The sequence below is a fragment of the Theropithecus gelada genome, chromosome 3 (assembly GCF_003255815.1).
Source record: "Theropithecus gelada isolate Dixy chromosome 3, Tgel_1.0, whole genome shotgun sequence".
In the NCBI taxonomy this organism is placed as follows: domain Eukaryota; kingdom Metazoa; phylum Chordata; class Mammalia; order Primates; family Cercopithecidae; genus Theropithecus; species Theropithecus gelada.
The window spans coordinates 182260972-182283346 of record NC_037670.1 but is presented as its reverse complement, the minus strand read 5'-3'; the positions used below and the strand labels follow the sequence as shown (position 1 = coordinate 182283346).

The 22375-nt window shown below is 53.0% G+C and overlaps 1 protein-coding gene across 2 annotated transcripts in view; it reads left to right on the top strand.

The window, feature by feature from the left end:
- The window catches only part of PTPRN2 (protein tyrosine phosphatase, receptor type N2), an 898882-nt gene that overhangs the window by 228040 nt on the left and 648467 nt on the right, over nt 1-22375 (top strand). The gene's annotated exons all lie outside the window — the stretch shown is intronic.

Below are 22375 nucleotides of genomic sequence, written 5' to 3'. Positions count from 1 at the left end.
GTGGGAAGGCTGGGAGGGGACCTGGGGAGCACAGCTCCTGCAGCCTGGGGCTGCAAGTGGCCACTATGATTGAGTGCCTCCTTTGGCCAAGTTGCAGAGCAGAGTTTCCAGGGCTGGGGACGGTAGCCCCACCCCCGCCTTTGTCTCTGGCCATCCTCAGGGCTGTTTCTCCCGTCAGGCACTCAGGCCACTCCCCATGGGTTGAGGCAGGGAGAGGTCTCCTGCCAGGGCACCCAAGAGCGGGGCAAGCTGTTGTCCACTTTGATCTCACCTTTCTAAGTGTAGAAACTGTGTCAAGGGAAAATCTTCTGTGTACTGGATGCCAGGCAGGTTGTGGGGAGAGGCATTGCAGATGTGGAGGTCTGGTTCTTCTGCTATCTGTCTGCTCGGGGATTTTCTATTCCTGGTGGCCCCGGGACCTGTCTCATCCTCATCTTTGGGTTCTCAGATGTTGCTGGTGACCATCTCAGCACTCCATGTTTGCTTTCGGGTTTCTGCTGGGGTGGTGAGACGGCTTGCTCCTGTCCTGCCATTTGGAACCAGAAACCCCATTCCAATTGTTGTTTACTCATTGTCCTTCAATAGAACTCAGAAGACAGCAGATGGTTTTAGGTGTGTATGAGAAGTGGTCTTAGGCAAATGTAAAGTCAGCTTTCAGCCATAACTTCAACATTGTGCTTAGCAAGTGAATGTCCACTCAAAGCCCCGAGTGATGTGTCATCTTTTAACTCTGACCTTAACTTTTATTGTGTTGTTTTCTATTAAGGAAAACAGTGGGATGCTAGAGTACCCCGTCAGGGCCAAGAGTGAGGACCATGTCTGCATCATGGTGTTGGATGATGTGGTGTGAGGCAGGGGTGCTCCCGGTGGGCAGCATGGCTGGGGAGGACCAGTTTTCTCATTTGTAAAATGAAAGGTCCTGAGTGAAATACATGCTGCTGTTCTCTTCAACTCCTGATTTAAATTCTTGATTATTCTAAATACTAACAGGGTGTGATCTCTTGGCCTGCTGTTAGGAGACCCAGAATAGGAGTGAGTGTCTGGCCTGTTGGCCAAGCGTGGCCTGTCTGTAACTGGGTGCCTGGCGCAGTCCCTGGTGCGGCAAAAGCAGCTGCCATGTCCCAGAAACAGAGTAACAGGCAGAGAGAGCCAGGCAGCCGCAGCTCAGACAGGTTAATGTCTCCACTCGAAAATCTATTTCTGGGCCGGGCGCGGTGGCTCAAGCCTGTAATCCCAGCACTTTGGGAGGCCGAGATGGGCGGATCACGAGGTCAGGAGATCGAGACCATCCTGGCTAACACGGTGAAACCCCGTCTCTACTAAGAAATACAAAAAATAGCCGGGCGAGGTGGCAGTGCCTGTAGTCCCAGCTACTCGGGAGGCTGAGGCCGGAGAATGGCGTGAACCCGGGAGGCGGAGCTTGCAGTGAGCTGAGATCCGGCCACTGCACTCCAGCCTGGGCGACAGCGCGAGACTCCGTCTCACAAAAAAAAAAAAAAAAAAAAAAAAAGAAAATCTATTTCTGCTCTCACCTGAAACATTTAGATTCAAGGGATTGAAAGCTATATTTGGTAATACTAAAAGAGAGTTTTCTTTGCAGGGAATGGCTAAGAGCTTTGAGGCTCAGGTGTGATTCGTTTTTGTCAATCAATATTGTACTCAAGATTACCAATACCGGCCTATCCCAATTACGCCTCTCTGAAATGTGTGGGGCCCAGAGCCTTCTATTCCTAGCTGAATGATGCTTCTGCTGCCTGACCTTACCTTCAGGGGGCAATAAGAAGTTTAATACAGCCACGAATCGGCTGCAGCATGGCAGGGGCCTGACCCACCTCAGGGTCCAGCCATCATCACGGGAGGGTGAAGGAGCCATTCTAATGCATTTCTGGAAAATGCCCACTGAAGCTGATCCTTGGGTCCTGCAGTGCGCTTGTGTAAGTTTGCTCCAGGGTAGCTGGCCAGGGAGGGGAGCAGTCAGGAGGGGAGCGGACAGGAGCAGAGCGGTCAGGAGGGGAGCTGGGCTGGGAGTGGGTTGTCAGGGAGGGGAGCAGACAGGAGGGGAGTGGTCAGGAAGGGAGCTGACAAGGAGGGGAGCAGACAGGAGGGGAGTGGAGAGGAGGGGAGTGGACAGGAGGGGAGCGGACAGGAGGGGAGCAGTCAGGAGGGGAGTGGAGAGGAGGGGAGTGGTCAGGAGGGGAGCTGACAAGGAGGGGAGCGGACAGGAGGGGAGCAGACAGGGGAGTGGAGAGGAGGGGAGTGGACAGGAGGGGAACAGACAGAGGGGAGTGGAGAGGAGGGGAGTGGAGAGGAGGGGAGTGGAGAGGAGGGGAGCAGACAGGAGGGGAATAGACAGAGGGGAACAGACAGAGGGGAGCAGACAGGAGGGGAGCAGTCAGGAGNGAAGGAGGGGAACAGACAGAGGGGAGCAGACAGGAGGGGAGCAGTCAGGAGGGGAACAGACAGGAGAGGAACGGACAGGAGGGGAGCGAACAGGAGGGGAGCGGACAGGAGGGGAGCAGTCAGGAGGGGAGCGGACAGGAGGGGAGCTGGGTTGGGAGTGGGTGGTCAGGGAGGGAGCACTGTGCACTTTCTTCTCAGCACTGCCTGTTCTGCTACCTTTGTAGTAACCAGCTCTTCTAATGGTCAGAGTTCGAGCCCCCGTGAATGAAAATGATTCTGTCCCTCAGAAGGCTCCTCCCGTGGGGCTGTGACTGGCTGTGGACTGGCCCGGCTGCCTGCATGCCAGGGCAGGTGTTCACGTGGAGTTGTTGAGTTGTGCTCTCTTGCCTTCGAGAAGGATGAGGCATTAATAAGGTCATATCTTCTGCCATTTCACTCGTAGGTAACCATGTTTCGTGTAGTAAGAAACTCGGCTAAAGTGCCCTAATGTTTTAGCATTCCTTAAAAGGCCACTTACTTTCACAAATGGGAGTTTTGAGTGACTGTGTCGGCTGCTGCATGAGTAACGAAGGAAAGCAGGTACAGTGTACGAGTCGCCCAGACAGCAGCGGGCCTGCAGGGAGCCCTGGGCTTAGACTGTGTGTCCAGCAACTAGGGACCCCAAAGGGACTCAGGGATGGGGCCCAACTGAGGCTGGCTCGTGGGGTGCAGGAGGAGGGAGCTGGGGAAGAGTGTGCACTGGCCAGTGGTGACAGCAAGTGAGTCCCCCTCCTCAGCCCTCCTTCTGAAGGGGCAGAACCCCTGGGGGTGGGTGGAGGTGGTAGCACGAGTTCCTCCTGCACCTTACCCATGCCCTCAAGGTGGCTAGAGATGCCCTCGGTGAGGTCCTTCTGCCTCGCCCACAACAGCGTGATGCTGACACATAACACAACGTTCCCCAAGCTTTCCATTTCGTAATGGGATAACTGTGGGGTCTGGAAGGGGCTCAAGGGTGCTGCTATTCTCTGCAGGGATTTCCAAGCAGTTGATGGAACTGGCACCTGAATGGGCCACGGCCCAGGTCTGCTGGGGTGGGATTTGGAAATGCTGGGAGAGACCATGTGGTAAACAGCATCTAGACTGATTTGTATTCCAACATTTTTTTCCCTTTTGGAAAATCAGGTTTTTTTTTCTGCCTTCTGCATTTTGTTGATAGGCAGCCTAGAATCCAGCTACTTGGTCCTTTGGTGCCTCAGTTTCCTCATCTGAACTGCTGGGTGAGGTGAGGTGAGGCACTGACCTGGCCGGTGATGAGCGACCGATCCACTGGGGGTGGATCCAGTGGCCAGCAGGAGGCAGGGGCTCTCCTGTCCCCGGGGCCCCTCAGGCCACAGCTCTGGCACCTTCGTCCCTGCACAGCCCGGCTCACGGGCAGCCCTGAGATCCAGTGGGGGTGATGGGGACAAACGTGTTCTGGGACTCTACATTCTACGTCACCATCTGTCTCCAGCTCCCTCACCCCCAGGAGTTTCAAAATCGTTGAAGACAAACTTGACGGGCAGATTCTGGGTGCAGACGGCAGTCCAGACACCAGAGGCAGGCCCATGCTCCGCATCTTCTGAGCAGCCGCTCCATCCCGCCCCGGTTTTATTCCAACCTCCCTGCACGTCCTGGGTGAAGCAGGTACCCTGTGCGTGTTTGCTGGGAACACGGACACCAGCCAGTCCTGCCCCTGCTGAGGAAAGAGCCGCCTGTTTCAGTGGAGATTGTTCCTGCCAGAGGGAGCGGAGATGGAAGTGCTGGCTGAGGTCGAGCGTCTCTCCTCGGGCAGCGACTCCCAGGACCTCAGGGTCAGTGCTCAGTGGAGCCTCCATCTGTGGGGCTTTTGAGTAGCAATCAGATGAACAGGCCAGCGCCTTCTTTCACCCACATCTTGGTGCAGATCCCATACATCCTGGGAGCCGTTTTGTTTCCGGATGACTGAGGGGAGACACAGGATGCTGTGATCCACTTTACTGAGCACCTTTTGCAGGAAGGAATCTGTGCTGTGTCCTGTGACCTAATCTGGAAAGGGGAGCACCTGAGCGCTGGTAACGCCTCATTCTTGGACGTCAGGAAGGGGGTAGGCCTCATGTGGCCCTGGGGACCCTCAGGAACCACCCAGGGGGCACAGTGACGTGGGCCATCCTCAGCACTGCCCTCAGGAACCACCCGGGGGTGCAGTGACGTGGGCCATCCTCAGCACTGCCCTCAGGAACCACCCAGGGGTGCAGTGACATGGGCCATCCTCAGCACTGCCTCCTCCTGAGGAAGGGTGATGATGGAATCTGCCCAGGAGGCTCCAGGATGGCAGCTGGAATGAGTCAGTGGGGATTAGCATCATAGAACTGTTCACCTTTTGGGGGCAGGAGACACACTGATGGTCTCTTCGGGAAGTCTTGCGCTGTGGTGGTTAGGATTCAGGCCTGTGGCCATCACCATACCTCACAACTGAGCATGAAAACTGTGATGGAGGGAAGGACCCCAGGTGTTGGGGGCCTGGCCCAGCTCATCACTCAGGTTTGCAAGTGACGGAAGCCAACACAGACCCATGTGGGGCATAGTGGACTGTGAATGGGGACCCCAGGGTGGCTCTGGGGCTGTGAATGGGGACCCCAGGGTGGCTTTGGCAGAGTTGCCGGGATCTGCAGCATCTCCCGGCTGCTTTTGTCTCCAGTTTATCTCTCTTTGTGTGGTGCTGGGATGGCTGCTTGTCCACCTGTTCACCCCTGTTCACAGGGCTTAGCAACCAATCCGCGTGAAAAGAGAGAATCTTCCACCAGAGAAAAGCATGAGGGAGGGGGCTGTGGTTTGGAATGGACCAGGGCCTGCACCTGACCAGTGACTGGGCAGGGAATGGGATGTTCTTGTGGCTCCTGGGCTGCAAGGGAGCAGGTTTAGGGATTGACAACCCTCCTAGGGTACTGCAACAGCAGAGGGGAGCACCTGCCAGGAAGGGAAGGCCCTTGACAGGCAAATACCACAACGTCCATGGTTCACTCAAGAAGGTGAGTGCTACCACTGAAAAAACGTGTGACTGCAATAAATAGGAATTAATTTAACCCAGAGGGTGAAACTTGTACGCTGAAAACTATGAGATGGTGAAAGAAATGGAAGACAAGACAAATAAATGGAAGGTATCCCATGTTCATGGACTGAAATAATTAATATTGTTAAAATGTCCATACTACCTAGAGCAATCTATAGATTCAATGCAACCCCTATCAAAATTCCAATGGCATTGTTTTTTTACAGAAATAGAAAAGCAATCCTAAAATTCATATAGAACCACATAAAACCCTGAATGGCCAAGGCAATCATGAGCCAAAGGAACAAAGCTGGAGGCATCACACCACCTGATTTCAAAGTATACTGTGAAACTATCATAACCAAAACAACATGGTACTGACAACAACAAAACAAAACAAAATAGACAAATCAACTAATGGAACAGAGAGCCAGAAATGAATCCATGCATTTGTGCTCACTTGATTTTTGACAAAAGTGGCAAGAACACATAATGGGAAAAGGACAGTGTCTTCAATAAATGGTGCCAGGAAAACCAGATATCCACATGCAGAAGAATGAAATTAGACCTTATCTCTCACCATATACAAAAATAAACTCAAAATGGATTAAAGACTTAAATTTAAGACCTGAAACTGTAAAACTACTAGAAGAAATCAAAGGGCAAAAACTACATAACATTATCCTGGGCAACAATTTTTTTTATTTGATTCCCAAAGCACAGGCAACAAAAGCAAAAATAAACCAATGGGATTATATCAAATACAAAGCTCTACATAGCAAACAAAACAGTTAGCAGAGTGCATAGACAACCTAAGGATTAGGAGAAAATATTTGCAAGCCGAACATCCAATAAGGGCTTAATATCCAAAACATATAATAAGCTCAAACAACTCAATAGCATGAAAATGAAAAACCCAATTAAAAGATGGGTAAAGAACCTGAGTAGACGTTTCTCAAAAGAAGACATAAAAATGGCCAACAGGTATATGAAAAGATGTTTAACCGTGCTAATCATTAGGGAAATGCAGATCAAAACCACAATGGGCTGTCACATCACACCTGTTAGAATGGCTCTCATTAAAAAGACAGCAAGTGTTGGTGAGGCAGTGGTGAAAAGGGAACTCTTGTACATTATCGGTGGGAATATAAATCGGTACAGTCATTGTGGGGAACTGTATGGAGGCCTCTTAGCTGAAACTACCATATCATCTAGCAATCCCACTATGAGGTCTTTATCCAAAGGAAGTAAAATCAGTATGTTGAAGAGAGATCTGCACCCTCATGTTTACTGCAGCACTGTCCATAATAGCCATGACAGAGCAACCTAAGCATCCATCGACGGATGGATGGATAAAGACACTGTGGGATACTATTCAGTCTTAAAAAAACAAGGAATTCTGTGATTTCCAACATCATGGATGGAACTGGAGAGCATTATGCTGAGTGAAATAAGCCAGGCACAGAAAGACAAATACCGCATGATCTTACTCATCTGTGGAACTGAAAACAATTGAACTTGTAGTAGCAGAGAGTAGCACTGAGGTCGCCAGAGGCCAGGGGTGGAGGAAATGGGGAGATGACAATTGGAGAGCACAAAATCTCAGGAGCAATTTTTTAAGTTTGATTGTACAATATGATGAAGATAATAGTAGATGATTGTGTATCTCAAAACTGCTGAGAGAGCAAATTCCAAATGTTTTTACCACAAAAATGTTAAGTATTTGAGGTGATGGATATGTTAACTAGCCTGATTTAATTATTCCACATGGTATTCTAAATCATAACATTGCCTTGTACCTATTGATATGGTTTGGCTCTGGGTCCCCACCCAAATCTCATCTCGAATTGTCATCCCTACGTGTTGGGGAGGGACCTGGTGGGAGGCGACTGGATCATGGGGGTGGTTTCCGCCATGCTGTTCTCGTGATAGTGAGGGAGTTCTCATGAGAGCTGATGGTTTAAAAGTGTAGCACTCCCCTCACCCCCACTCCTTCTGCCGCCTCGTGAAGAAGGTGCTTGCTTCTCCTTCGCCTTTTGCCATGACTAGTTTCTTGAGGCCTCCCCAGCCCTGTGGGACTGTGAGTCAATTAAATCTCTTTTCTTCATAAATTGCCTAGTCTTGGGTAGTTCTTTATAGCAGTGTGAAAATGGACACCCATAAATATATACAACTGTAAATTATAAAATGTGTGTGACCAAGTCATTTTGCTTCCTCAGCCTCAGTTTCCCCACCTGGGATGAGTGGACAGCACTGGAAAGCTCTGGGTGACTGCTGCTGCCACACCAGCTTTGGCCCCAGCTCGTAGCTTCAGGAGGATTTTCCACGGGGGTGGGAGACCCTGTCTCCTTCTACCTGGGGCTTCCAAAGCCAGTGGCCTTTGCCTTTGTTCTTTCTCTTGCTCCATCCCCCTCAAAAATACAAGTCCTCCTGAGCCTCCAAAGCTTACTCTTCATAAAACCCTCTGTGGCCTCCTATAAGAACATGCCCTCTCCAGACAAAGCTTTGCTTACCAAAGTAGCTCACAACAAAACCCAAATGAAGACAAAAACCCTGTGTTCCCGTTGGCCGGGAGACAGCCTGTTAGGTTTTCTCTCCTTGTTAACGTCTAGTCACTCAGACGACTTCTCCAGGTTCAAGGCTCTGCTGGGAGGCGTGTTTATGCCGTCAGGGTTGAGCAGACAGAGGCCTAGACCATCAGAGAGTCACGTGGGCTGTAGGGGTCCTGCCAGGACCGTTCCCAGACAGCAGGGTCCACCCTCAGAGAGGGAGCACTGGGGCCGTGGACATGACCATCACCCACATTTCATCCTCCAGAATTTCTCCCGCCCACTGCGGTCCTGGGTGCCCACACCATACTTTCCCTCCGTGGCGTAACTGAGGCCTGGGTCCAAGCTGTCTTCTGCCTAAAGCTCTGTTTTGGGCATCGTCCGTCAGCGTCTGGGTTCTCACCTCACACAGCACGATTCCCTTACTGACAGGGTCGTGTGCAAACCAACAGGGCAGCAGTGATTTCCAGGGAAACAGCTGCATGAGCCGGTGCCCAATTTCTCATCAGAGGAGTGCCAGGGTCTCCTGGACCCCTCTCCTAAGCCCACTGATGAAAGGTGCCGGAGTCTGTTCCTGCACATTCCAAATCAGAGCATCATTTCTGTCAGGACTGAGCTCGGGGACAGTGACCACCTCCAGCAACACAGCCTCACGTGTTCTTTCTTGGTGGGTTACGTGTGGGGCCTTTTTCATTTTTACATCTTGTTTATTCTTGGGCTAGAAAAATCTGGTTTTCCATGTTTTATGTAATTCCAAATTCCTGTGTGTCATTTCAGCCCAGACTCCGGAGTTTCTTACATTAAATGCCGGTGAATATAATTAGTATTCAAGACCCGGTGCAAGGTGCTGCAAGTGTTCATTTTAACAGTCAATTATGGGTCTTCAGTTTGGTCGAGGAGCTGCCTCTTCAGGAGGCCTAAACTTGAAACCGTCCCCACTGCCTGTGACTGGGGCCAACGCTCCCCGTCGGACGGGGCTCCTGATAATGGCTCGGCCCCTCCCATGTTGCTTCTAGTTACTAAACAGCCTTGGTCCTGCTGAAGCCAGCTCTTCCCCAGCCTGGCCTGGCTTGGGGCCGGTGTGGGGTTGCTGGAGCTCCCCGGTCTGTGCCGTCCGGGGTCCCTCCTGGGGGAGGCCCTGCCCTTTGCTGCCGGTTGTCACGGCTTCTAAGGGCCCAGGTGCTGGCTCCTCGGCAGGGGGACATGTTGTGTTTTGGAAGGTGCTGGGGTCTGACCCGTTCGTGTGGGGGTCTGGGTGACACGTAAGAGGGGCTGTCTTTCCCTGAATGTGAATTTCTGGGCCTTATCTTGGGGTGTGGTGGTGTGAAGTGTGTGTTCATTGCTGTGTTGACTGGTCTTTGGGAGCTAAATTTAAACTCATCCTGATGCCTGGAAATGCAGGCTAGACCCTCCACGGAAGCCTTCGCCTGAGCTCGACTGTGGCTGTGATTCCACCAGGAGCAGCTGCGACAGCCTGTGTGCCACGAGGGTGGCTGCCCGAGCCTCTGTGCAGGCCCTGCTTGCAGGTGTCGGGTGTAAAACCAGAAGTGGGGCTGTTGGATCATCTGCTAATTCCATGTCGAATTTTTCCCGTGTGCTTTCCACGGCGACTGTACCACGCTACGTTCCTGCCCGTGGAGCACAAGGGCCTCAGTTTCTCCACGTTCTCACCCACACGCGTTATCTTTGGTTTTGTTGCGTTTTGTTTTCTGGTAGTAGATGTCCTGCTGAGCGGGCAGTGGGTCTCACCGTGGTTTTGATTTGCATTTCCCTGACGCTGGTGATGCTGGGCGCCTTCCCTGTGCTTTCAGCTGTTTCTACATCTTCTCTGGGGAAACGTCTATTCAGGTTTTTAATCAGATTGTTTTTGTTGTTGTTGTTGTTTTTGAGTCGTGGTTCTTTATGTTTTTTGGATACAAATCCCTTATCAGATAGATGAGGGCAAATCTTTCCCCATTCCCTGGCTGCCTTTTCATGCCGCTAATAGTGTCCTTTGATGCACAACAGTTTTAATTTTGATGGTTACATTCTTATTTTTTTTTTTTTTGAGATGGAGTTTCACTCTTGTTGCCCAGGCTGGAGTGCGGTGGTGCAATCTCGGCTCACGGCAACCTCTGCCTCCCAGGTTCAAGTGATTCTCCTGCCTCAGCCTCCCGAGTAGCTGGGACTACAGGTGTGCGCCACCACGCCCGGCTAATTTTTTGTATTTTGAGTAGAGACGGGGTTTCTCCATGTTGGCCAGGTGAAGGTTACATTCTTTTATTTTATTCTGAATTGCTTTTTAAATTGTCCCCACCCCCACTTTTTAAAAAAATACCGATTTATCTTGACTTTACCTAGATTGCCAGTTTCTTAAGACCAGGATTCTCCTGTTCCCAGTCCTGCTCCCGATGGAGTGATGGTGATTTGTGCTTGGTACTGGCCACTCCGCCTCTGAGTCTGTTTACTGGGAGAAGTGAAGGTGGCTGAGCGGGGTGATGGTTCTTGTCCCTCTTCGTGGTGCTCAGCCATAAGCTGAGCATTTGGGGATGAACCTACGAGGTCGTAGCCAGCAGCACCTGGCCTGAGCTGAGTGACTTGCCGCTCTGTGGTTCTCTGCTTCCATCAGGGTGAGCTCCCAGCTGGGGCAGGTGGCCCAGAATCAGTGACTCCACACAGGGGATCATTCCTGGCTCATTCCCACAGCAGGGCCTCAGCCCTCTGTCTCGAGATGCTGCCTCTTCTGCAGAAAGCACTGGGCAGCACGTGGTGTCCAGCCACAGGCCACGTTCGGGGACTGGGGAGGAACATGGAGGCCGCTGACTCTCCCATTTCTGGGTCACACCAAGTGGTTGCTCTTGCGGGGCACCCATGGGAGAGAATGACTCACCTGTGGTGCTTAAGTCCATGCAGAGCTGGTCACTGGCATGTGCTGGCTGAAAAGAACCCAGCGCTTGTCCACTCTGCCTTTCTCCTTCCCTTTTCAAGCCCCCGAGGACTTAATTTTTTCTGGATCTTGGCTCAAGTGACCACAGTGATGAGGTTTCCTGAGCTCCTGGTGGTCTGGAATGGTCCATCCTGTTTCCTTAACTCCCTCGTGGATGCTAAGTGTCAGTCAGACTTTTCTGCAGCTACCCATTCCTGTGTGGGCTCCAGCAAGGTACCCAACCTCTCTGGGCTCTAGTTTCTGAATATGGAATGGGGACCATGACAGTTTATGGCACTAAGGGTTATAAGGATTAGCTGAGTTGACTGTGTGAGTGTGAGTGACGTCTGCGGGTATCGGCTCTTATGGTGAGAGTGAGTGTGAGTGAAGTCTGCGGGCGTCAGGTCTTACAGTGAGAGTGAGTGTGAGTGACGTCTGCAGGCATCAGCTCCTATGTTGAGTGTGTGGGTGTGAGTGACGTCTGCGGGTGTCGGGTCTTACGGTGAGAGTGAATGTGAGTGACGTCTGCAGGTATCGGCTCTTATGTGAGAGTCTGTGAGTGACATCTGCAGGCGTCGGCTCCTATGTTGAGTGTGTGGGTGATGTCTGCAGGCATTGGCTCTGATGTTGAGAGTCGCCGTACAAGGACCTGAGGATTTGATGAGTTGGTTGCAGAATCGGACACTCTGCCAGTCACTTCATGTAACTATGATGACCGCATTTTCTCAGTCAAATGCTGGCACCCACAATCGAAAGTGAAAATGAGGGCTCTGTAGAGGGCAGCTTAGAGCAGTGAAGTGGGACCATGTGGACACATCTTGGGGTGCGACTCCCAGGACGACTTTGAGCAAATTCCTTAACCTCTCTGTGCCTTAATTTCCACATGGTGTAAATGGGATAATAATACGCAGTGTTGTAGTCCATGAAGGCTGCTCAAAGTGCCACCTCCTGGGGGGCTTAGGAACAGCAGACATTGATTTCTCACAGTTCTGGAGGCTGGAAGCCAAGGTCAGGGCCCCAGCAGGGTTGACATCTGGTGTCTGGCGAGGCCCTTCCTGGTTCATCCATGGTGCCTCCTCACGTGTCCTCATGCGGCCGGAGGGCGAGCAGTCCTTGGGGCCTCTGTAAGGGTGCTGATCCACCACGAGGCTCCACCTCCCTACCTCTCAGCCCTCCGCCTGCTAACACCAGCACCCGGGGCTGGTTTTAGCACACAGCCTGTTGCACAGAGGAGCCGCCTCATGCACTTGGGGTGCGGGTTTAAAGCATCCTTAGAAGTAAAATGCTGGGAAGTGCTGGGCGTGCCAGTGCTCAGTGAGGGAGGCATGACTGGCTCTGTTCTTGGCACTGTCTTCACTGTCCTCCCCTCGTAGCCTCTCCTCACCTCCTGGAAGGACCACCCACCTGCCAGGCCTCCCCCTGCCCCACCCGGCCGGCGTGTGCCTGGGCTCCTCAGTACTGCCCTGACGCCCTCAGACACCCGTGGCTTCTGTAGTGCACCTCCCCCGGGGCAGTGGGCTGTGTGCCGCTGGATTTACCGTCCCAGGCCTCATGCGATCCCTGGGTGGTGGGAGGAACGGAGGCCCCGCTTGCCGCACAGGGAAGCTGGTCTCTCCTGGATTTACTGTCCCAGGCCTCACTGGGATCCCTGGGTGGTGGGAGGAACGGAGGCCCCGCTTGCCGCACAGGGAAGCTGGTCTCTCCTGGATTTACCGTCCCAGGTCTCACTGGGATCCCTGGGTGGTGGGAGGAACGGAGGCCCCGCTTGTCGCACAGGGAAGCTGGTCTCTCCTGGATTTACCGTCCCAGGTCTCACTGCGATCCCTGCGTGGTGGGAGGAACGGAGGCCCCGCTTGTCGCACAGGGAAGCTGACCTCTCCTGGATTTACCGTCCCAGGCTTCATGTGATCCCTGGGTGGTGGGAGGAACGGAGGCCCCGCCTGTCGCACAGGGAGGCTGGTCTCTCCGGACAGTGAGACTCCTGCTATGAGTGCAGGTGCTGCCCGGGCGCGGGGCTCCTCCCCAGGCAGAGCCTTAGGCTGCTCTGCAGATGCACAGGCTGTGCTGGCCACTCCCAGGCACTGTCACTCTGTCCCCTGCCTTCTGCTGCCTGTCAGTGGCTGCTCTGAACTGTACCAAATCCTTGAAAATGAAGGAATTTCCAGCGAAATAGGGTCTCGGCTTATCTTTGGGTTTCATTAAGAGCTAAGCCGCTCAGACTCCACAGCAGTCCTGCCATGGACGCAGCCCACAGATCCGACGGCCTCTGAAATCTGACCTGGGCGTGTGGCGAGCCAGTGCCTGTTTCCTTGGACCTCAGAAGCCATTGCTGTCTCAGGATTCACCTTTGGCCTCCTGGAATTTTTGCAGCAGTTTTGACGGTGTGCCATGACAGCAGTTTCTACTCCCTGAGAACAGCAGCCCTTTCACAGCTTCCTTGCAGAAATGTATGTGGCGGGGGCTTGATCAGTTCAGATAAAGGGCTTTTTCTCCCTCTGGAGAATTCCTTTCAACAGGATTCTGAGCTGTCATTAGTTCTCCCTTCTCCAAAAATAGCGGGGGAGATTTTATTCTTGTCGCCACACCCCTGGGGACCTGATGGAGCAGTGGGCTCCCCCGTCTGTGGTGCTGCTGTGCGAAGCCCCGTGGGACTGAGGGAACCCTGGCAATGCTGCCAGCTCTCTGTAGGGAGGGAACTTCAGAGGCAGCTCCAGCGTCCCAGGGCACCGGGATTTACAGATCGAAGGTACTTTGGCAGTGTCAGCTTCCCTGTGCGACAGTGGGAGAGGAGCAGGGTCCTGAGGGACCCCAGAAGGGGAGGCAGGAAAGAATAAAAGAGTGACCTAGTCTGGTACAGCAGGACACCTGGAGCGTGGCCGTCCCAGGCTGATGAGGGTCCTTCTGGTATTCTGAGTGTGAGCGAGTAGCGAGTGTGTGTATGAGAGCATGTACATGTGTGAGCATGTGAGAACATATAGTGTGTGCATGTGCATGTGTGTGAGAATGTGTGTGTGAGAACGTGTACATGTGTGAATGTGTGCATGTGAGAATGTGTATGTGTGTGCATGTGAGAACGTGTGCATGTGTGTGCGTGACAATGTGTACGTGTGTGCATGTGTGAGAACGTGTGCATGTATGCATGTGAAAATGTGTGAACGTGCATATGAGAATGTGCGTGTGTGAGAACATGTGCATGTGAGAATGTATGCATGTGTGTGCATCTGTGTGAAAACGTGCATGTGTGAATGTGTGCATGTGAGAATGTGTGCATGTGAGAATGTGTGTGCATGTGCATCTGAAAACGTGCATGTGTGCATGTGAGAATGTGCATGTGTGTGCATGTGAGAATGTGTGAGCATGTGCATGTGTGTGAAAATGTGTGCATGTGAGAATGTGCACGTGTGTGGGAATGTGTGCATCTGGGAGCATGTGTGAGGGTGTGTGTATATGTGAGAATGTGTGCATTGTGTGGTTGTGTGTCTGCACACTTGTGTGTGTATGCATACATTGTACATGGTGTGAATGTGTGTCTGTGTATGTGGTTGCTTCTGCATTGTGCACCTACGTGTACAAGTGTGCATTAATTCTCCTGTTGTACTAGGCAGCAGTGTCTTGTCTCTTGGCTCCTCACTGGCCGACTGAGTCTGCCACCGGCATCTTCAGGCCTGAGTCAGAGCAGGGCTCCTGAGCCATGTCTTCGATGAAGAACCGGCATTGCAGGGAGGCAGCCACGAGGGGTCACTGGTGCTGCTCGGTCCTCACTGGCCTCCCAGGTGACCGCAGCCTCTGGGCCTCGCCTTGTTTGGATGCAGGGAGGGAGTGAGTGACAGACCAGCTTGAAGAAACACAACAGGGTGCCATTGTTTCATCAGAGTCCGCTGCGCTCCCTCCCTGGCTGCCGGACGCAGGACCTGTGGCGGGTATAGCCTGTGGGGCCCTAGATGTGACACGGTTCTCCCTGGAAGCTGCGCCCTGAGCCCTGCAATGTTGCTGTTTCTAGGCTCTGGGTTCAGTGCCCGAGACATCCCCGGAGGCCCTGTTCTCCTCCTGGGCTTCCCCGGTGTGTTCCCAGGGAGCTGCGTGACACTGACCGCCCATTGCTTTTGTCTGGGCAGGGTCATCTGGCAGCCAGATGAGCGGATGCGTTTGGTGTTTACTGTGGACACTATTCTGCAAACCTGAGTGTGTGTCTCAGCGATGGCTTTGTGACAGTTCTAGAAACAGTTGCGGTCCCTGCCCAGCCCTGGAACGTGCTTGTGCTTGCTCCGCCGGGCTCTGCCTGCCCCGTGGTTTGGCGTGTCTCTCGCCTGCCTTTCTGGTTGGAAGACAGCCTCCAACGCCTCTCATCTGCGAAGGCTTCACGATTGGGGTGCCTTTTCTGCCTATCCCTTCTTGCTCACAATTCAAGAACTTTGTTCTGATAGTTTTCAGGGATCTAAGACAAATCAGTTTTTACGTGCATCCCATTTACCTTAGTACACTGTTTATACAAATGATTGAATAGGTGTGTGTGTTGCCGTTATTTCAAACAGTGCCCTAAGCTAATTGCCTCACTTTGAAATACGAAATTAAGTGATTATATTGTATTCGTTAATTTCCAAGTCCTGTTATATTTCCATAAATAAGAGATATTTTAAAAAAGACATATAAGTAAAAGTAGGTCAAGATATTAGCAAAAGGGGAACAGAAGATGGTTAGTTCACTGGAATCTGTGCCATAGGAGCCTGTAAGCAAGTGTCCTACCCATGAGCTGGTCATGCTCATGGTGTTTGGTGGAAGGAAGGTGCTCCTGGCTGTGGGGCCTGGGGGACCCTCTGTGGATCTCTGTGGAGAATTGTGGGGTAACACAGTGAGCGACATTTCTCAGCACATGCACAGTGAGAGTCTCTGGGCTATTTCTCCTAGGATGTCCTCTAGGTCAGGCCTGGACGTGTCACTCAGGATGTCGTTGAGCACAGGCCTGGGCATGTCACCTAAGCAAAGTGTGGCACGAGCACTTTGCTCACGGGGGATCAAAGCCACCTGGTTCACCCCACAGCTTTCTGGTGCTCCGATCTGATGGTTCTGGGCCAGTGCTGTGGGTGTCCCGAGAGCGGAGGCTGAGTGTCTCCAAGCAACCGGACCCCCTGGGGGCACCCTGGACAGCAGAGCCCACCCTTCCTCTGAAGACAGAGGTCCACTAGAATCGCCTGCTTCACGTGTGGACCTGGGGATGGAAATGCCGGGGGTCACTCGGCCCTCTGAGTCCAAGCTGAGAGAGAGTAAGGGAAGGGGTGGAGGCACACGGCCACTGAGAACTTCCGAGCCTCGCGACGGCCCCCTCTAGGGAGCCCCCACTGCCAGCCCCTTTGGTCCGCAGTGAGTCTTTCATCCAAGTGGGTCACTGCCGGGGGTGAGGACTTCTACATCTATGCGAGATTTCAACAAATGAGTCTTCTAGCTGACGGTCTTAAACACTTCCACCGACATCTCCATTTTCTTTTAGACAAATGGGAAAACACCAGTTATAGTCATTCACTAACATCCTTTTAATCCACACTGGGTGCAAGGCACTGTACCAGATGCTGTGGGGGCATGAAGAGGCTGCAGCTGTGACCCCTGCCTTCTGGGAACTCACGGTGCCACCAGGGAGAGGGGGGTCCTGCGGGGCGGTAGAGGTGCTGTCTTGTCCATGTGAAGACTGTGAGCGTATGCGTGTGGGCGTGTGAGTTTGTGCATATGCGCTTGTGTACACCTGTATATGAGTTAGTGTGTCTGGGTGTGTGCATGTGTGTGCGTTTGCACATGTGTGAGTGTGCATGTGCTCCTGTGTGTTTGCACAAACAAGTGCATGCAAATGAGTGTGCACACCTGTGTGTGCGTATATGTTGGAATGTTCACGTGGGTGCATACAAGTGTGAGTGTGTGTATGTGAGTGTCCCGTGCACGGGAGAAGTGTGTGAAAATGTGTGTGTTGGTGCATGCAGGTATGAATGTGCATATGTGCACCACGTACATACACGTGTGGTGTAAGTGGAGGGGTGTTTGCAGCCCCACAGACTCAGAATAGAAGCGGGCTGGAAGCTTGGTCCTGGAGGAGGCCCGCACTAGGCCTGGTTTTGTGTTTTGGGGACAGTGACACTGTGAATGAAATTACTTTGGCCTGTGGGAACAGTGCTCCAAGGACCACTGCTTAAAACAAATGACCAAGATAAATGAGCTCTTTTTCTTATTTCTCCAAAAATCCAACAACAGAAAATGCTCAATATTTTCTCTTTCAAACGGAAGAAACTGACCACCCAATTCTAGACTATTGTTAATAAAAATGTCTCTAAGCAAACCTTTTGCTCCTCAGACTTTTGTGTCCATTGTCCTGGGCCCTGTTCATCCACCGCTCTGCATCCTGGACGTTCCTTCTCTCACTGTCTTTAGCACTGTCCATGCCGGTCCCAGAGGCGGTGGGGTCCAGCCTTCTGTCTGCACAGTGAAGGGGGCTGCATCCTAGAACTCTGGGGATGTCAGGCCCCCCAGTTCACTGAGTCCCTGAGATCGGAGTTCCAGGCCAGGCAGAGTTCCTGTCAGGGGACACCTGCCATGTCTCGCCTCTCCCAGCCAGGGCAGCAAGAAGCCTTCCTTTCTGTTTCAGAAAAAGACTCATTCTACAGAACGTCTCCCAGAATATTCCCCTCCCCCACGAGCCTGTCTGTGCCTGGGCTCGGTAGCGTGTGGAAGGGCCTGGTTGCTGCTGCTGGCAGAAGGATGCGTGTCGACCTGAGGTTTGCCCCGTAAATGGCTCCAGGCTATCCAGGTCTCTGGTTTCCACGACCACCATCCTCACTTAGCCACGATCCCCTGGGTGGGGCTGCTCCGTTCACCCGCCATGGGCTCCTGGCAATCTCCAGCCCTTGCCAGGGAGATCTGTTTTAAAATGCAGACCCATTCAAGAGCCTGCCCTGCCTGGAACACCACCCAAGTGGAGGCGGCCTCCTCTGGCTCCTGGGATGAAGGCCACTGCCTCTGATTCCCGCAGGCTCTGCACGATCTGCTTCACTGGCTTGACCAGCTTGGTGCCCTCTCCTGCCTGATCCAGAACTGCAAGGCCTTGTCGCCACTGCCCACTGGGGCTGACCAGGGCCGGGTGCTGCCATGCACAGAGTTGCTCCCTCCCCGCTGCCCACCTGGGCTGGGTGCTGCCATGCATGGAACTGCTCCTCAGTCTGGAGTGCCCTCGATGTCCTCAGGCCGGCCGCTGTTCGTTCTCTGCCTGCTGGATGAGGTCAGCACCCTCTGTCAGGTTCTCTCGTGCCCTTTTTTGCAGCCTGTCCACAATCATAACTGAACCATCAGTGGTGAACATCTGTTGCCCCAGGATCCTGGAAGCTCTGATGTATGGAGCCTGCAGTGTCTGCTTTTTCTGTGTGCGTGTCTCCTGGCTGTCCTGGCCCGGCCATGCAAGCGGGATGCAGGGCAGAGCTGTGCCTTTCCTGGGACGAGGGTGTGGGGTGGAAGCAGCCAAGCAGCGGGCATGGCACTGACCCGCTCCCGGAACAGGAAGGGGCTTTGCAAGGTGCAGGCAATGCTGGGGACAGAAATGACGAGCTGCATTGACAAGAGCACCCAACGCTGCAGGGAAGACAGAGGGAGAAGGCACGAAGCCGTCATTGAGGAGCGCCTAGGGGTTAGGCTTCCACGCAGAGGCACGGGCAGTGTCTGTTTGTGGGAAGGGTTGATGATGTTGGACTAGCGGCATCCTTGGGCATGCACAGTAAGTTTGGCAGTTAAGCATGTTAGTGGCTGTGCACATGTGCATGTGTGAGTTAGGAGCTGTGCACGTGTTTCTGTATAAGAATTCACACATACACATATATTTGCACACATGAGTGTTTTGATGGTGGCAGTAGCTGAGGACGGGTGGACAGGGAGCACACAGTTTTCACAGGCAAACCCGTTCTCCTCTCCCATGATTTTCAGACAGCTCCCAATGTGAACTCAGTGGTGAGACTTGGAACCAAGGTTGTGCAGGGAATGCACATTCTGGACAAAGAGCAGGACCCTGGTTCTGAGAGTCTCATGGACAGGCTCCATCACCCAAGGCCTCCTGCCTCCACTGCTGCTGTGGCGATGTGCTTCCAGCTGGGAGCTCGGCATGGCCTGCAGGACCGCAGAGCTGGACGGGTCAGTCTGGGCTTCGACGATGGGGTTATGTTGATGGGGTGCAGGGCCATGGTGCAGGAAACACAGTCAGTAGAAGACAGTTCATGAGGGGACCCCGAGCCAGGTCAGATCCCAGGTGGGGTCTTGGCTGCGTCCCAAGAATACGAAGGCAGGAGTCCTGCAGAGGACGGGGCCTGAAGGTTAGGGGCTCTGGGTAGTTTCCAGGGTGATTAAATGGTCAGCGGTGAGGCGACTTCAGTGTGCCACTTCCCGAGATTGTTCCGGAGGCTGCGCCCCACGTCTGAGACGGGGGAGTTCAGCCTGGACTAGTGGGAGCTTTGGTTCTCTGGCTCCAGCACCTCTGCTGTGTGGATCACCCCTGGCGTCCCGACTCTGGAGTCTCATCACTCCTGATGCTTTCCTGATTGAGATTTCACTTTCCAGTCCTTTTTTCTAGTATGTTCATAGAGACCTTTTGGGGTCCTGCCTTTTAGCCAAGTGACCCAGAAGAACAAAGCAATACTTTCAAAATTCTGGCCACATAAAAATCAGTTCTATCAAATGTATTTAGGAATTTCCTTAATTTTCTATTTCACTACTAGGCTGTATCCATATTTGGGGGAATCCAGTGCCCTTAAAATGAAGCAGGGTAGCAGTGAGCCTGGGCATGATCTGTGGGAGCTTCTGGGCTCCTTCCTTCTGGTCACAATCATCTTCAACAACCCTTATTGCTGAGTATTTACTGGAATGAAGGACACCTATATCATGAAGTTCTTTAAATATGGAGATAAGGTTGAATTTCATTGTTGAAAAATGCATTGGGTGAAAAATCATGAGATACCGATATGCACCTATGAGAGCAGCCAAACACCAGAACATCTACACCACCAAGAGCTGCTGAGGACGCGGACGATGGGGACACTGTGGCTGCTGGGAGTGAGGACGCAGGCGACGGGGACACCATCGTGGCTGCTGGGAGTGAGGACGCGGGCGACGGGGACACCGCGGCCCCTGGGAGTGAGGACGCGGGCGACAGGGACACCGCGGCCGCTGGGAGTGAGGACGCGGGCGACGGGGACACCATCGTGGCTGCTGGGAGTGAGGACGTGGGCGACGGGGCCACCTCAGCTGCTGGGAGTGAGGACACGGGCGACGGGGCCACTGCAGCTGCTGGGAGTGAGGACACGGGCGACGGGGACACCGCGGCTGCTGGGAGTGAAAAATGGCGTGGTCACTGTTATGCTGATTGTCACTCTGGCGAGGACGTGGGCGACGGGAGGCTGTGTGTGTGAGTGAGGGAGGCTGTGTGTGTGAGGGAGGCTGTGTGTGCGTGTGTGAGAGGCTGTGTGTGTGTGACACTGTGTGCGAGGATGTGTGTGTATGAGGGGCTGTGTGTGTGGGAGGCTGTGTGTGTGTGAGGGAGGCTGTGTGTACGTGTGTGAGAGGCTGTATGTGTGTGTGTGAGAGGCTGTATGTGTGACGCTGTGCGAGGGAGGATGTGTGTGTATGAGTGGCTGTGTGTGTGTGTGGGAGGCTGTGTGTGAGGGAGGCTGTGTGTGTGTGTGAGTCTGTGTGTGTAAGGGAGGCTGTGTGTGTGTGTGTACGTGTGTGAGGATGCATGGAAAATATCTGTACTTTCCACTCAATTTTGCGGTAATCTAAACTGTTCTAAAAATAAAGCCTATTAACAATGCACTGGGAATGGTATCTGTGTCTATTGCATTCAGCACAGGGATAGTCTAAGGCAAAGAGAATCAATGGTTAATTTATATCAACTGTCAAGTAGTTAAAATTATTAGCCAAAACTGATTTTAAAAGCACAAACATTATGCATTATATTCTATATATTCTAAACACATGTTTAAAAGACAGTTTTCAAGAAAATGTAATATATATAATTCTGAAAATATACTTGTGACATTGTATGAAAAACAAAATTTAAAGAATGAGGCTGTTATGCTTGAGAAATGGTTTGCCTGGAACGTTCCAAAAGTGATACAAATTGTCCTGGGCCATTTTTCTTTATGAAAAGCTGAGCGATTTCATGAGCTTGCTTGGGAAAGAGATTCTCAGCCGCATGTTGGGAAGCTTTGGCTGCTCTCAGATGTGCCTCTCTTATATTTGGTACCAAATTACCAAGTCCTGTGTGCAGACACCCGGAGTGGCCGAGTGGGGCCAGGACCAGCCACGCTCTGCCATGCCCTGAGCTGGCCACACGTCCATCCCAGGGGTGCATTTTCCAATGTACACAAGAGGCCGGGAGAGCTGCGGGCAGCCGGGCACCGTCATTGCTCTGGGGCCGCCCAAGAGCGCCTTCCATCTGGGGCTGGGGAGCGCACGCAGCTCGCGGGCACTGCTGCTGCCTGGGCTTCTGAGCCTCCCGTGGCCTCAGGGATCGGAAGACGCTGCCGGCCCTGGCCTAGGATTAGGTGATCACTGACTTGGGCCCTCCCTGGGGGTCCAGGAACCTGGTTTTTGGTTCTTTCCACCTGTGGCTCACTCCCTCCTCTGTGGCCCCGAGGCCTTGGTCCTGAGGCCTAGGAGAATTTTCTGCATTGTGAGCCCGGGGTCTGGGTCATCTCAACGTGCCCTCCAGTTCCTGCCTTTCTATGTTCAAGATATTGTCATTTGGAACGTAGAGTACAAATATCAGGTATGTTTGAAGTCATTCCTTATTTTCCCTCTTTGCCCCTTTCTCCCTCCTCCCCCTCTTCCCACTCCTACTTGCACTGAATGGTTCGTGTCTGAGGAAGGCAAAGGAGCGGGCACATCTGCCTGCGTTCCCGCCGTGGGGTACGGCCCGTCCATCACGCACGGTGGGGGGGCCGGGCGCTGCAGGCGTGTCCCCGGGAGCCCTCTGCCTGTGTGTGGCCTCGCAGGGGCTTCGCTCCGGCTCTCACACAGGAGGCAGCGCGGCCGGGCTGCGCGGAGGGAAACCGCACGGGCCTGGCGTCTCCTCCTCGCCATTGTGCGCCGCCCGCGCAGCTGCCAGGCTGCCTGCCGGATTCTTTGGGCTTTGCAAAGTCCCATAGAAACCCGCAAGACGCTTGCAATACTCGAGGTTATTTTCTGCTAATCACCCGGCCCCGTGTAGTGAGCATATATGTAATATCAGACCAGCAATTACCGCGTCAGCCTGGCCCTGGGCGAATGTGTTTCTGCTAATTACACTTGTTGCATTTGAATGGCTTTCTTCAGCCAAGCTGCACGGCGAAACCGTAGTGAACAATGAAAGAGACCATTTCCCCTTCCGCCCGGCCTGGAGCTGCAGATGGCCGCCCTGTGTGGAAGCAGTAGTGCCTGAATTAATCTTTTGTGTGCACCAAAGAAGGTAATTTGAAT